At 37.4% G+C, this 14,515-nt stretch overlaps 1 protein-coding gene across 3 annotated transcripts in view; it reads left to right on the top strand.

Annotated features, from left to right (window-relative positions):
- The window catches only part of LDB3 (LIM domain binding 3), a 117,356-nt gene that overhangs the window by 7,827 nt on the left and 95,014 nt on the right, over positions 1-14,515 (top strand). The gene's annotated exons all lie outside the window — the stretch shown is intronic.

Here is a 14,515-nt window from a genome sequence, read left to right as displayed (position 1 = left end):
TGCAGTAAAAGCCACCTATGCTACTTGGAAAACTGTTTGGGTTTTTTCCATAATGAAAAAATAGTCTGTTAAGTTGTGGGTACCAAATTGATATCCCTGCAGCACTTGTCATCCAAAGTAATCAGTGAGCTTCTGAAATCTTAACTATGCTATTTCATAGTAATACCATAAAGCTCTGTTATTTGATCTCCTTTATTCTTACACACGATATTCCTTTCTCTGAAGACAGAATCACATTTACCTTAATGCTAAATCCCCTCATGATAATGAGAGGAACTTTTCATAACCCCTTTTGCAGAAGCAGCACAGTAATTGCAAAGAAGGCTGTTCTATGAGTGTCATTAAAAACAAACAAGAAAAAGAGAAAAAGACCACCAAAAACTGAAAAAAACCTGTACCCACAAAAATAAACTCCTTTTTAAAATTTACACTAATTTCACTGTCATAAATAGTTTTGGTATTGCTTTTCTTGTCCCGCCAAAGGTAAGTACAGGGTGTTGCCAACATATTTCTGTAGACATTTTCATGACACCTTGGAGCCTCCACTGTGTGGTGTTGATTATTTTTTTTTTAAAGGTAATTCAGTCATACCTAGAGGCTGTCAGTCAAAGGCTGGGGCTGTGACTCTTGCAATCAGAAATGGGAATCCATTTGTTTCCCAAAAAACCCCATTGTCTCACATTATCATCTCTAAGTATACTCGCTATGCCCACAGGCTATATAATTCTTACCAGGGTTTGGAGAGCATGTGATGAGCAGGAGTGAAACTGCAAAGGCTGGATTTCTGGAGGCATGGAGGAATTATCTCTTCACACAGCTGGCTGCACTTCCAGCAGTAGAAGTTTCAGAAGAAACTCTTGAATGTTTTGAACTCTTTCCCAGTGAGGCCCAGTTTTATGTTGGAAGCATTGCTTTTGGATGTGATTGGATTTTGTAGGCTGTCTTTGGGGGGAAAAGCAGGCATGCAGAAATGAATGTAGCCTCTTTCAGGGAGAATTGGAGTAGGAATGCCTGATGGTTGTGATGTTTTTTAATTAGAACACAGTGTAATACATGGCCTGTGATGATAATCATAAAGTCTTTTTTTTTCTTTAGCGTCTTTCACTTAAGTATTATCTCCTAACAGATGAGATATTCTCCTTAATCAAGCTGTGAATTTAACCATAATTTCCATCTTACCGTGGGGGGTAAAGGAAAACTGTACTTGCATTCTCAAGATATTGCAGTGGAGGAGGAGGGAAGGTAACGGTGAGGAAAATGTGTAGGGCACATAGATGTAAACGTTGCCAGGGGATGCTGTACACTGATCTGTGGACTGTTTTGGTTTACAGTTGCTCTGAGATGGGATTAGACTTTTTAAGTGCAAGATGACTTCTAGGCCCTGAACACTTCAAGCTAAAGGGTCTTATACTTGCTTTTCATACAAAATGTCCCACGGTCCTTTGCATACATACGTGTAGTATCTCTCCATGCAGGCAGATAGGATTTACATGCAGACATGGTCATTATACTCTTAACTGCCCCCAAGCAGTAGATTGTGGGTGGGCCACAAGGAACAGAAAGATTCATCATTTTTGTGGAGGCTCTGTGCTTTTCTTTTGTGCCCCAAGTCATGCAGTGAGAGAGTAGTCTCTGAGCTCCCGAGAAAGATGGCAGCAGCAATCTACCATACTGGGACAGTTTTTTCCATCTATAGTCCTATGCTTGCATATTTCCAAGGAATTTCCTGAAAAGGGGAATCTAGTATTGTGCCCATGTCAAGCTAGCCCATGCCTAGACATAAAATGGGCACCTTGGACTTAGGAACTAGAGTTGTAGCTTAACTGTCTGGTGACATGCACTCTGTCAGCCAGCACTATACAGTTCCCACTTGGTCTGCCTTTTACCTGAGAATCAGCAAGGAAAATGTGAAAGTCTTTGAAGCCTACTGACAAAAGCAGAATGCAAGATTGGGGCATTACTAGTTCTTCTGCTCAGGAAGATAATCCTAATATAGTGAGCAAGAAAGGGAATTACTGATGCCTGTTTGGCTCAACAGCTCAGTTTTAAAGGGCTTCTTAAAGTGGTGGTGGAGGTGCTATTTTCTTCCCTTCAGATAGGTACATGTGATCAGCTCATTACTGAATAGCCAGCAGCATAAAACACAGGAGTCAATCAGTTAGCAGGGTTACAGGTGAAAATATATTCCTCTGAAATGGGTTGTTCTGCTTAACTGTTCTTTATCTAAAAATATGTGCCTGACTAACATAGGGAAAGGAAAAGAAGAAACAAAAAAAATGGAGAAGAGTTAAGGTCAGTCAGCAGTTTTCACACTCCTTTAACAATGGTATTAAAAAATAATGTGAGGAGATGTAAAAAATTTTTTTTTCTAGTCCCACCATCCTACCCTGTAGAATTTCTCATGAAATTCTGTCATGAGAGGTCATGGGCAGGTAGCAGAGGTAGGAAAATGGTAGTGACAGGCTCTTAATAAAGCTTGGCATCTGTCAGTCTTACTGAAATGAATGAGACTTGTAGGTTGTTGACAATGCTAAGAGCTGCCAGCAGTGACATAATCATATGCATAAATCTGGTCTTTCCCTCTTTGATGTGGGAAGCAAAGATACTTCTACTGATTGAATGCACAAACTGTTTGGAAGCAAGCAGAATTCATTTATTTTACAGAACTAATCCTCAGTAAGAAGGCTTTTAGGCCTGGTTAATTATCTAAGTGCTGTGTTGCTATGTTACCTAAAATGATAACATTGTACATAGATGGATGCAATAGCAGAGCCTCCTCATGTATTTCTGAATCTTTATTGCTGAACAACAAGTTCTCCTAGTGAGAGACTGGTTTGCAGGTGATACAGTGTGCTGAGAGGTATGGAAGATGTGTTTGTTATTGTCATCTGAGAAATATTATCTGGCTCATGAATAGTGTATTCACTCTGTGATTCTTTATACAGTTTTCTATTTCCTAATAGAGAGGGCTTTTTTTTTAAAGTTGCCTGGATTCCAAATGAAAAGACAGATCCTGAATCTGAAGGAGGGAGTGTTCAAACACAAGGAGTTAGAGAACTATTTTGGCTTTATTCTGTTAAGTGAGGAAGAAATTGTAATCTGGCTATTTCAGTGCAGTAAGAGGAGATGGCAAACACTAGTAGGAAAAAGAAAAAAGAATCAAGCCTATTCTATGATTTTGCTTTCCATGTCTCTGGAGCAGGAGGAGGAGATATTTTCTCACATTCGTTGGGCTCTTTCCTTTAATCACCATCTTTCCTTGATTACTTTCTGTCCCTCCTCCACTCCCTAACAAGCATATGTCAACCTTTTGCTGTGACTGTGTTTTCTTTAGAGGAGCTATGTGAAACTATTCAGTTCCTGTGGGCCTGTTGCATTCAGAGTATCATTGTCTTAAAACAGCAAGTGATGGGTGAAGGGAGTCCTGATTTTTTTGTCCTTCCATTCTTATGTGCACAGAAACCTCAGATTATCTGGGTCAGGCACTGTGCAATCTGAAACTGTCATTTGGAGGCCAAGTGGTGCTATAGATAAATTGTGATCAGAAGAAGGCAGTTTACCTCTATTGACTGAACTGAATAAATTTAATGTGTTTCCTTGAAATGCTGATTCTACATCATCTGTTAAGCATCCATCTTGGAACTGCTGAGTAGTTGTTCTGCAGCTTCAACTGCAACTTTGAGATTTTTTTTTTTTTATTTCCAAATGTGAGTCCTTCACAGCGCTAAAAGCCATAGATTAATATTTGTAATAGTAGATATTCTACAGGTAAGTTTGGTGTCCTCTAAAAGCCTTCATTTTTAACTACTATCCAGTAGAAATGTTTCATTTTCCCTCCAAAACTCACATGGCTATGAGTCAGCTTATGAGAAGAAGTAACCTTTTTAATGTAATGTCTGACTGTCTTATGTCTACATAAGCTGTACTAGTTTCTTATGCATGAAAGGTTTCACATTTTTCCAATATTCTACCATTTATCTCAAAACAGTTGTGAGAAGAAAATTAAATACTTCCAGGCTGAGTTTTAAGAAAGCTCCAAAACTTTCCTAACTGTTTTTGGTAAAACAACAATTCTTTGGGCATCAGCATTTCTTTGGCATAATCTATTTCATTTGGAGATCACTTCTTGAGCAACAGAGTCACCTCATCCAAAGATAGAGCATTCTAAATTGTGTTAGTTGCAGCCATTTGTTATATGTACAAATGTGTAATTATCACGAGAGAATACATTTTAATGTTATCTTTTGTTTTCAAACAAATTTGCAAGCCATTTCTGCCATGTTTACGGCTACAGTTATCAGAAATTATTGTTTTTCTGTAAGTCTAAATCCTCCAAACTTCCTGATTTTGTATTGTTAGTTTGAGATGTTCCATTAGTCAGCATCTTCACTATAAATGACAGTTCATAAAATGTAGGATATTTGTATGATATGGTTGCATCTCTCATCTAACAAAAATGGTTTGTGTATGCTGGAAAAGGATGAAAGAAGTAAATTCTGTAGTTGCATTTTCTTTAAATAATATTTATTGGACCAAAGAGAGATGGATTCTGGTACCCTGGGTATCAGAAAATCCCTGGATACCAGGGACTCAATTCAAGTCTCTGCTCTGAATAAAGTAGAACAGATGTTTAAACTTCACTATGCAGGTGTTCTAAGAGGTAAGACATTAGTTATTCTGAAGTAGAAAACATTCCTTGGCTTGACCAAAAGTACTGTGTCAGATCTGAGGAGCAATCCCAATGGATACTTCACTAACATTGTAAGAGGTTGATTTCCACAAAGGCCTGGTTTTTGTAATACAAAGCAGTTCCTAAACAAGATCTGTATCTTTATCTTTCAACTCGGGATTTTTTTGAGGAGATTCACATTATTAGAATTTTTATTTAAATCATAGCATCATAATGCATTGTTATTTGGATACACGCACTGTACTCAACCAAATGGTTGATGGAAGGCTCTGGAGATAACTGCAACTCCTGGTCAAATGATTTCTCCTTTAAATCCAGTAGGTGCTTGGAATGGAAAGGCAGCCCCTCTTATCTGTTTCTGTGATTAAAGTAATCACTGAATACTAAGCTCACAGCTGAAGGGCAGGGGTATGTAAGGGGTATTACATACTCTGCACAGTGTCTATGCAGACATCATGCACAGCTCTATTTAAGGCTCTGTTTCTTAATTGTATCCATGTCTTGAATTTTAGGATGAACATTTTACCCTATTAAAATGTAGGCCAGATTAATATGAATAATAGCTTGTAATAGGTTAGGTACTTACTTAAGTGATGTTATATCATCAAACCTGCTGCTCTCAGTATTCTGACACATAATACATAACCTGTGGGGTTGAAGCCCTTTCTTAATTTCACTTGCTAAATACAGATTTTCTTTTTGGGTGTGGTTTTATCTGAATCATCAATGCTTGTGTGGCATTATCAGTGAATAGAGCTCCATGTATGAAATAACTGGGCTGAGGGACATCTGTGCAATTACCAACTCAGTTATAAATACAGTTACTATTTATTGGTGCTAGCTTACTACTTATGCCAAAAAACACTCCACAGTTATTTTGCAGCTTGCTTTCCTGCAAAAGGAAGGGAAACATACCCCTTCCTTTGAACAGGAGGCATAATGTTAACTGTGAGAAAGTTGGGTGTAGATTAGTGAGAAACTGGGAAGTTCACAAATGGGGATAACCATAGCTACAGGGTCTTTATAGGTGAGGAGAAGGTTTCTTAACCTAAGGTAACATATTCACACCTGAAATGAGTGATGTTAATTTTTCTTGTTTTGACCTTTAATGATGTTCCCTAGCAACTTTATCCTGGTCTGACAAATTGCTCAGCTTTTGACCTGGAGTTTTTTTGACAATATAGCACATGTAGTACTTCAGGAAGTCTTCAGATTTACTTAATAATTTTGCAGATCCTTTAGTACCAGTAAATGTAACTGGAGGGAACCATTAAATTAAGAATTTAAAGCTGCTGAACAATGCACAATAAGCTGTTCTTTAAGGTAGAACTTTTTATTAGTGTCTGATGTCTGCACTCAGTAAATGGCAGTCTCCATAACACGGCAGATAACCCTGTCACTGTCTCCATTTTCATTACATTCTTGCAAAATGTTCTTCAGCAAGTGGAACACAGGAAAATTAGCTCTGTAAATAAGGTAGCATTAACTTTCACTTCCAGCAAGAGCAGTTCCCATCTGGTCACTCTTGTTGCCTAATTAGTAGCCTAAAGTGTTTATTAGCTTATAACTCTAAAAAATGTGTGTATTTTGAAAAAGCAAAAGTTGAAAAAAAAACCAAAAAACAAAACAACAACTTTGAAAAAGCTTTAGTAGCACCATGAAAGCACCAAAATGGTCTTTCCTGTAATTTAGCATACAGTGGACTGTAGCCAGATGGGAAAACAACTTAATGTAGTTGATTTGTGTGCAACTAGAAGTTCTGCATGTGGGTACCTGAGATGCTCCCATTTTAATACATAATACAGTGTTAAATAGCATCCAATATTGTATGAGATACTGCTTTTCTTTTTTCACTGAGTTTTGTTGCAGTAACAGTAGCCAAATGTTTAATGTGCAGGTAAGTTATTAATCCCCATGAGGAAGAGGAGAGAAAGGAGGGAAATGTTTGGTGAACAAGGTAAAAATCCATACTTGCAAGTCTTGAGGAAAGAAATTAATTTAAAACCTTGTCTAGCAATGTCACTTATGGTATGATTTGAAATTAATAATTCTAATTGAAAAAAGATAGCATATATATACAGCATGTTAGAGGGCTACTTCTTTTGTACTGGTGTAGTTAAAAAGTTAATAAAAAGGTTACCTAACAGTGAAAGCTCAGAATAGGCTTTTCATTAAATTGTTTAAGTTCTTAAATACTATTTTTATAAATGGCACTTCATAAGGAAATTAATTCTTGTCAGTACTGAGTAAGAATGATGGTAACAAGTCTACTGTTATGTCCCATTGTCTTGGCCTAGAATTTACATACCATATATTTAAAAGCAAACAGGTATCGTGCATCAAAATGTGCTGCATTGATGGGGAGAAAAAAATTTATGTATTTTACTTAGCTGCTCTCATAACTTAAAGGTGTAAGTGAAATAAAAGCTTGAACATGTGAAGCTGTCCTGGCAGCTTAGTCCAACCTTACTGTTGGATGTCCTTTGGGAACATTCCTGAAAACTTCCTTTTCAGGTCAATTTTCCTCCAAAGGTGAAGCTGCTTCTGTGTTCCAAGGGATTTCAGGAACAGCTCTTATTTATATGAGGGAGAAATCACTTATTTTTATTACTCACTGACTGTGCACTAAGCACTCTTTTATGGAATTAAGTACCATGAAAATAATTATTTTGCAGCTTACAAATGGCTCCAGACACCATCTGAATTGTGCATCAAGGTGACTTCTTTTTTTGTTAGCAGTGGCTAGCAGCCATTTTTCCAGAAAGCCAATGAGATCTTGCTCTTCTTTTAGGAAGGTGTGTTGGGTCAAATGTCTTAAAGGCATGCAAATCCCCTGGCAAGGGTAGAGTTACTTTCTGCACCTCCCACATGCGTAACTGGTGTTGTGATCATCTGTGTTGTGACTGGTGTTCAGTGCATGGGCACTGTGCATAAATAGGTTTAACCTTTCCCCAAAATCCTTCCAAATACACTTGATTTGTAGCAATGGCAGCTGAGGATTAGGAGGAACTCAGCCTTTCATGTGCTCACACCGCATCCCCTCTTTTTCTTTGCTCAGAGTCCAAATTCCAGCTCCTGGACTATTTTGGCTCTCTCCCATAGCCATACTTGTTAATGCATACATAAACCCATATTCTTACTAGAGGCAGCAGGTTTAAGAACAGACACTAACTTAAAACAATTTATGGCTTCTTCTCAGTTTCAAGCCAGCATTAGTGACACTTTTTGTGGCATGAGCTAAAATTAACTTTAAGGAGCATTTTAGTACTTGTACCTGGTTAAGGGTGCCATGCACACTCTTCAGAAGCCTCTGCAGGACTCACGCTATATTTAAAGCATCCTGTAACTTAGGAAGCTATTTTGAATTGGAATGAATGCTACATTTACCTCAAGCTTCTGGAATGGGACATGGTATCCAAAACTCCAAAAATACTGCGTGTAACCCCAGATTCTGGTATATAGTGCCAAATCAGAATGCTCTGGTATTAGGGTGAATTTGGGCTGCATTTTCTTGATCTCATGGGTCACTGGGACCATCCTGCTCTATTTGAGAATGTCAGCATTCTCTCCCTACCCAGTCATAGCTGGTTCAAAAATTTCTAAGGGCAGTTGGTACTATGGCAGGTGTTTAAAAAAGAAATAGGCAGCCAAAACAAGATGGTCTCTTTCATGAAAGCTGGCTAAGATTAACTACTTCAGAGAATAAATGGATGGTATTTCCACTGATTTTTTTGACAGGAGCTGCAAATTACAAGTACCCTTCTGACCTACTGTCAAAATTGCTTTCCTTTCTAGAAGATTCCTGTCTTATTTTTTTACTTAAATTATTTGTCAAACCATTCAGATTAAAAACTTCTGTCAACTGTATGGGATGGGGCAGATGAGGGTCTCTTACATGTCTGTTTTGCTCTCTTGTTGGCAAGAAGCAGTTAAAAGTCTGGGTCATCGTTAGCTTGAACAAACCTAAACCTCTTTGAAAAGCAGTTGCTTCTCAGTTTTGTTTTCTACTGCTACATACTGCTTCTTTTCAGTGTAACATTTCTAAAATTAAAATCTGTGATGTAGCTGAGGATGAATTTGTAAAACTCATTTGTAAAATTTGTTAGTAGTTCAGAATGAGCATGGGGAGTTTTGGTTAGAAGCTGTTGGAGGTAAGCCCTTGATGAAAGAGTGAAGAGAATGGCTTGTCTGCTTCACCTCTGAGGCATAACCAAACTACCCTCTTGAGGGAATCACTGTCCCACAATTGAGAGCTGTTTGTTGTGGCATTTGGATTCAAGGACAAGTATTGATATTGCTGTAGACTGTGATCTGAGCCTGATTTTGGCTACCGACATTCATCCTGGCTTCATGTGGGGTGATCCCCTTCCTTCATGTGTCTGGGATGCTGATGTGGGCTTCCTCCCCTGCCTGCCTTTCCTTGCTCTGCCCCACTTCTCCACCCGAGTCTGCCATCCTGTCTTTGCTCCCAGTTTTTGATGATGTTGAGATTAGTTGCACTGTGAATGGAGGAGGAAGGAGATTAAGGCTGCATTTGGAAAATGAAAGCTGGACTCTTCCACAAGGTGTTATAGTTCTTTGTAGTATGGTGAAGCAAAAAAGAAAATCTGCAGGATATAATGGTGCAGGAAGGAGTTGGTACCTTTTGGGTACCTTTTGGGTGTTCACAGCTGTGGGGTTTCCTTTTTCTCTGATTTAAGTACATTGCTGCATTAGTCTTCTTTACCCTATGTTGGGAAACCCAAGCTCCAACTAATACCAGTATAAAATCTGTGTTGAGAACAGAGTGTATCTCCACTGAGAATTCCTGTAAGATGCTTTTCTCCTCTTACAACCACACATTCTATGGTCTACAAAGCAATGGTTTTGTCCAACTCATCAGAAATTAATTTTTCCTACATTTCTGTGTTTAAGTTTCTGCAGAACTTTGCCTCCCTGCCCTGTAAAATCTCATTTTAGACTGCTATCTTCAACTTACTAACTGAAGAAAATATGCTTAGCATATATAGAAAGACATTAATCTTCTTTAAAAACAAACAAATAAACCCTAAAAAAACCCTGAGAAAACACGCAAAAACCCAAGCAGGTAGTGGTTGTGAATATTTCCATAAATCCTTCATGGCAAAGCAGAGGAATATTTACATCTTTTCTGAGACCTACAGTGTCTTCTGAGGTTAACATAATTTACTTTATTGAATTTCTCTTTAGGTGACCTCAAGAAATAGACAAATGAGAAAAAAGTTAAAACCCTCTGCTCTGCAGAGTAACAGCAACAAGATTTTGTGGAAAACGAGCCCTGTAAAGATGTGCATGTGTGTCCTAAATGTCACCTTAGTGACTCCCATCAAGTGGTCTGGATCTTCAACTCACTGATTTCTTCATTTATACAATGTGGTAACATTTTTAGTTCTGGTACTCTGAGTTGAACAAGGGGAGGAGAAGAAACAAGTGAGGGGAAGAAACAAAGCAAACTGTAAACTCTAGAGAATTTGTGAATTCAGTTTTGATTTCAGATCTATTTCATCTAGACTCAATTCTAACTCCTTTCCTAGTAAGAATAGGGAAAAGTCTGAGGAGGGATAGTTCTCATTAACAGGGTTGCTTGCTATCTGGAGAAATATGAAGACCCATTTTTTCCTAGGGAGTGTAACTTGTCATAGAGGTAATCCCAGCTTATGGGAACATTCCTGGAAAAAAAAAAAAAAAAAAAAAAAAAGGCAATTACCACTTCCACAGTATTGAAGACATATTTGTAATATGATTGACAAGATGAGGAGGTGGTATATCATTTCTTTGCACATCAAGGGACAGGCAGCGAATGAAACCAAAACTAGATCTTAGCTGCTTTATTTATCCCTTGAACAGGTGCAGCACAAGCAGCTGCAATAAGATCTTTTTACATTCCACCCACGCTTCTCTGGAGTTCATGTGTCCTAAAGACAACCTGGAAAGGAGGCAGGACACTTTCTTGTACAGTGTATTTTACATGTACAGTGTGAGTTTCTGATCCTTCCCATGGGGAGGAAATTCAAAGCTGAATCTGAGTTTCATGCCATTTAATGATAAGGGTAGATATCTTTCTATTACTTCTCTGAGTGTTTAGCTCAATTACCTAATTTTGTCTGTAATTTGTTTTATTAAAACTCATTGTAGGCCAGGAAACAGCACAAAGAAGTAGCTTGAATATAATGAAATGCTTTCAATTATTTGCCTTATTAACTGGGTATTTGATGAATTATATCTGAGGAAGGCATCACTAAAAGGGCTTGTAAATTAACACTTTATTAACTTCTTAACATAACTTAATGAACAATGTTAGGTTTTTATTTGCATTAAGTCTTGATCCTCCTCCACTGGTTTTGCACAAATTGAATTGGGTCCTAATATTAATTGCATCTCCAAGCCTAGGAGGCTGCAGAAGAACTCTTGCCATGTAGTTACATTATTGTGACACTCAGTAAAAATTAGTTTCATGTTTCGTAAGGGAAAAGTGTTTTTTTGGGCTAGATTCTAACATCTCAAAAGAGATGGTGGTGACTACTTTGAAGAGCTGAAGTTGAAACATCTAATTGTTTCTTAATATTGATTTGAATATTTTAATATATTTATTGAGTAAAGCTGTAATAGCGAAGGCTTCAAATCCCTATATTTATTTACTTAAAAAAAAAAAAAAACAACAAAAGGAAGAAAGATAATAAAAAACCCAGTAAAGGCATGTTTGTTTAGAAAGATATCAAATCTTGACAATATATGGAGGTGGTAGTGAATTGAAATGTCCTTGGTACATTTTTAGTTGAGCTTAGTTTTACATTTTTGGTTGGTACACAAGAAATGTTTTCCCCTTTTCCCTCCTGACTGTATCCTGCCTGTGACCTGTGTGTTTATCCTTAGATAAATGGCATATAGAAAAATCTCCTTCTTTTTTTGTATGCCTTTGATGAACAAATAGTCTTGGTATATAGCATATATACCCTTCCTCTGCCATTTGTCACACCATGACATATTTTTCCAGGTTTATCTGCTTTGCCACCAGAAAAAGTAAAAATCAGGCTGTTTTGATGTTACCTTTTTCCTTCTTGTCTAGTTTAATTCCTTTAGTATTCAAGAGCATGTAGTTTTGGATTTTTCTCCCAACCTTAGTGCTTTGTTTCTTTTTGTTAAGCCTTTTGCATGCTTTGCCTAGTTAGGTAACAGTTTTGATGACTGCAGATATTTTTTTCTTAGGTTAGTTTCCAGAACTTGCCCAACAGGGTCAGCATCTCTGAACTGGTAGACACAACTGTGATGCCAAGGACAAAGAGCCATTTGTTTGACTGTGTCTTGATACTTTCCTCTCTTTCTCTTGTGACTTGTATCACTCTGTATTGCACATAATGTAACAATTCTCATTTTAATTAGATGACAAAGAGAGTGCCCTAGACTCATCTAAGGAGAGCTGTCTATAAGTTGCCTTTAAGAATAGTATGAATCCTAACCTCTTTTTAGCCTTCAAATAATGCTTTCAGTTCCTTTAATGCCTGACATGGTCTTGAAATTTATTGACTTCTTCCTTTTTATTCTAACCTCTCACACCTCTCTTTTCTGTTTTTTATGGCCAACTTTCATTGCAAAGGCTAGTGAGAGAAACACTAGGACAGGTCTGGTGGGTTTTGGTTTTTTGGTTTTCTGTTTGCTTTGGGTTTTGTTTTGTTTTTAAAATATACGTTGTCTATTTTGTGGTATCAGAACACCGTGTTAAAGATGATGTGGTATCCCTTTTTCCATACTTCACTCCAACCCACTTTTATCCTTAGTCTTACAACAAACATGGCTGTTTAAGCCCCTAAGTAGAAACCCCAATAAGAAGTAAGTACCAGACTGGATGAACTGCACAAATGCTGGAAGTGTTAGCAAATGTTCCAAGAGAGTGACGTTGTTAGCAAACTGTCTTCATACTAATGGATATCTAGGATGCATGTGGAATTTTTGCTGTCCCTGTCTTTTACTATCAAAGTATTGGGCAATATCCTGCTAGGACTGGGATGGTATATTCAAGTTTAAAATTGGATTGAGTAATGAAAAGAGAAATGCAAATGTCAGAAAGAAGAGAGAGCACTGTGAGCCTATGTACTTGCACAGGACCATATAGAAAAAAATTGAAGTCTTGCCTGGCAGCTATTCTTCTATAATAATCCTCCTATTCTAATGAATACATTATTAATCTATTTTAATTTGAACAAAGAAAGTGGAAGATGGGAGAATAAATAGTCCAGCTTCCACATCAGTGCTTGCTTACAATGTATTGGAGTTTAGAACAAAGATTTATTTTGTGTTGATATATGTTATTTTTAATGTCTTCTGTTGTTGCTTACAGGAGGGAATGTTGCCCAAAATGGATAAAAAGAAAACCCAACCAACAACAAAAAAAGGGCAAATTCTCAAAAGTGAGAGAAATAATTTGTCCTTTAAAGAACTAAAGCTATTCAAGTCATAAAAGTTTAGTCGTATACTTTGAACTGAGTGCTAGGTTTCTATGTCATGCTCAATTCCAAATGTCAAATTATATTATTTTTTTCTTCTTAGTTTTCTCAAAGTGTGAAAGTATTGACTGAGTGAGATGCTATTGTTGGCAAGCCTTTGATGGACACTCCTGGAATTTCATTGCAGGAGCCATGGCTTCTGTTTTATCTGAAATCTCACTGGCTCTTGATGACAGACAAACTGTTTTTAGCATTGCACTGAAGGTCAGGCAAATGACTGGTTTCCAAATAGAGTAACTGAAGATACTGAACGTATTTATTCCTGGTATAATTCCATTAGTTCCACGAAGTTACAGGGGAAATATATTTATCAAGAGAACCTTATGAGCTGTAGGATAATACTGCTGTTCTCAGTCACTTGTGCATAAAAGGAGGTTGGAAAAAATACCATTTAATGTAAAGTTAAAATTCCTTCTGTAAGAGAAATGCTACATTCCCTAAGAGTAGTATTTTTTACATGCATTACTAGTGTTAACTCCATTAAGGAGACTGAACACCCCAGAGTCTGGTATTTTTTTCTAATATCTGAGAAACGATCTCTGTTATCAATCAGAGATGAGAGTAAGGTTTTCTGGCTGTGTATGCAACTTAGGGTTAATCTTGGAAAAGCATGTACTGCCTAGGCTGCTTTCCTAGTGGAATTTGTGATGGTTTGACTCTTTTTCACAGGTCTTTAATTTTGCTACTGTTTTGGCATACCTCAGGTCTAGAAACTGACAGTCAAGCAGACTGGTTAGGTATTTCACTACATTTTTACAAGTTATCCATGACCTTAACTGCTATACAAACCAATATATGGATTTTGCAGATGGATCAAGAGAAGTCAGTAGTAATTTCTGAAAATTAAAACTAGATAGGGTTGTACCACTGATGAGGTTTAGGAAAGGAATAATCAGCAAATTTGTGGAATGACATTGCAAAGGTCAAAACTACTGCAAGCTGCAAAAAACTTAATCTAGAAGAAACTTTGTACAGGTCACAACCTTAGTTTTTCCCAGTCATTGTGAAAGGTGGAGGAGTATACGTGTGCTGATGGATGCAAGCAATGTGTGTGTTAGCAGGGAGGTATAACTATACCTAACAATGGGGAGCATTTCATCTCCTTTGTTAGAGTGAATTGATCCATCTACACTGGGTATATGTAAAGCCACAGATGCAGTGAGAGCCTATGGTAAAAGCTGTAATTTATATGCCACTTTGTCCCTAAAGAATTAGGAATAATTGATCACCAACATGCTGTGACACTAAGAATTGTTGTAAAAATTCAAGATTAAATTCTTCCAAAGAGAATATTATCAGGAACATG

This window comes from Calypte anna, chromosome 6 (assembly GCF_003957555.1).
Source record: "Calypte anna isolate BGI_N300 chromosome 6, bCalAnn1_v1.p, whole genome shotgun sequence".
In the NCBI taxonomy this organism is placed as follows: Eukaryota; Metazoa; Chordata; class Aves; order Apodiformes; family Trochilidae; genus Calypte; species Calypte anna.
Note: the sequence above shows the minus strand (reverse complement) of the source record. Positions and strands in the feature narration are given on the sequence as shown.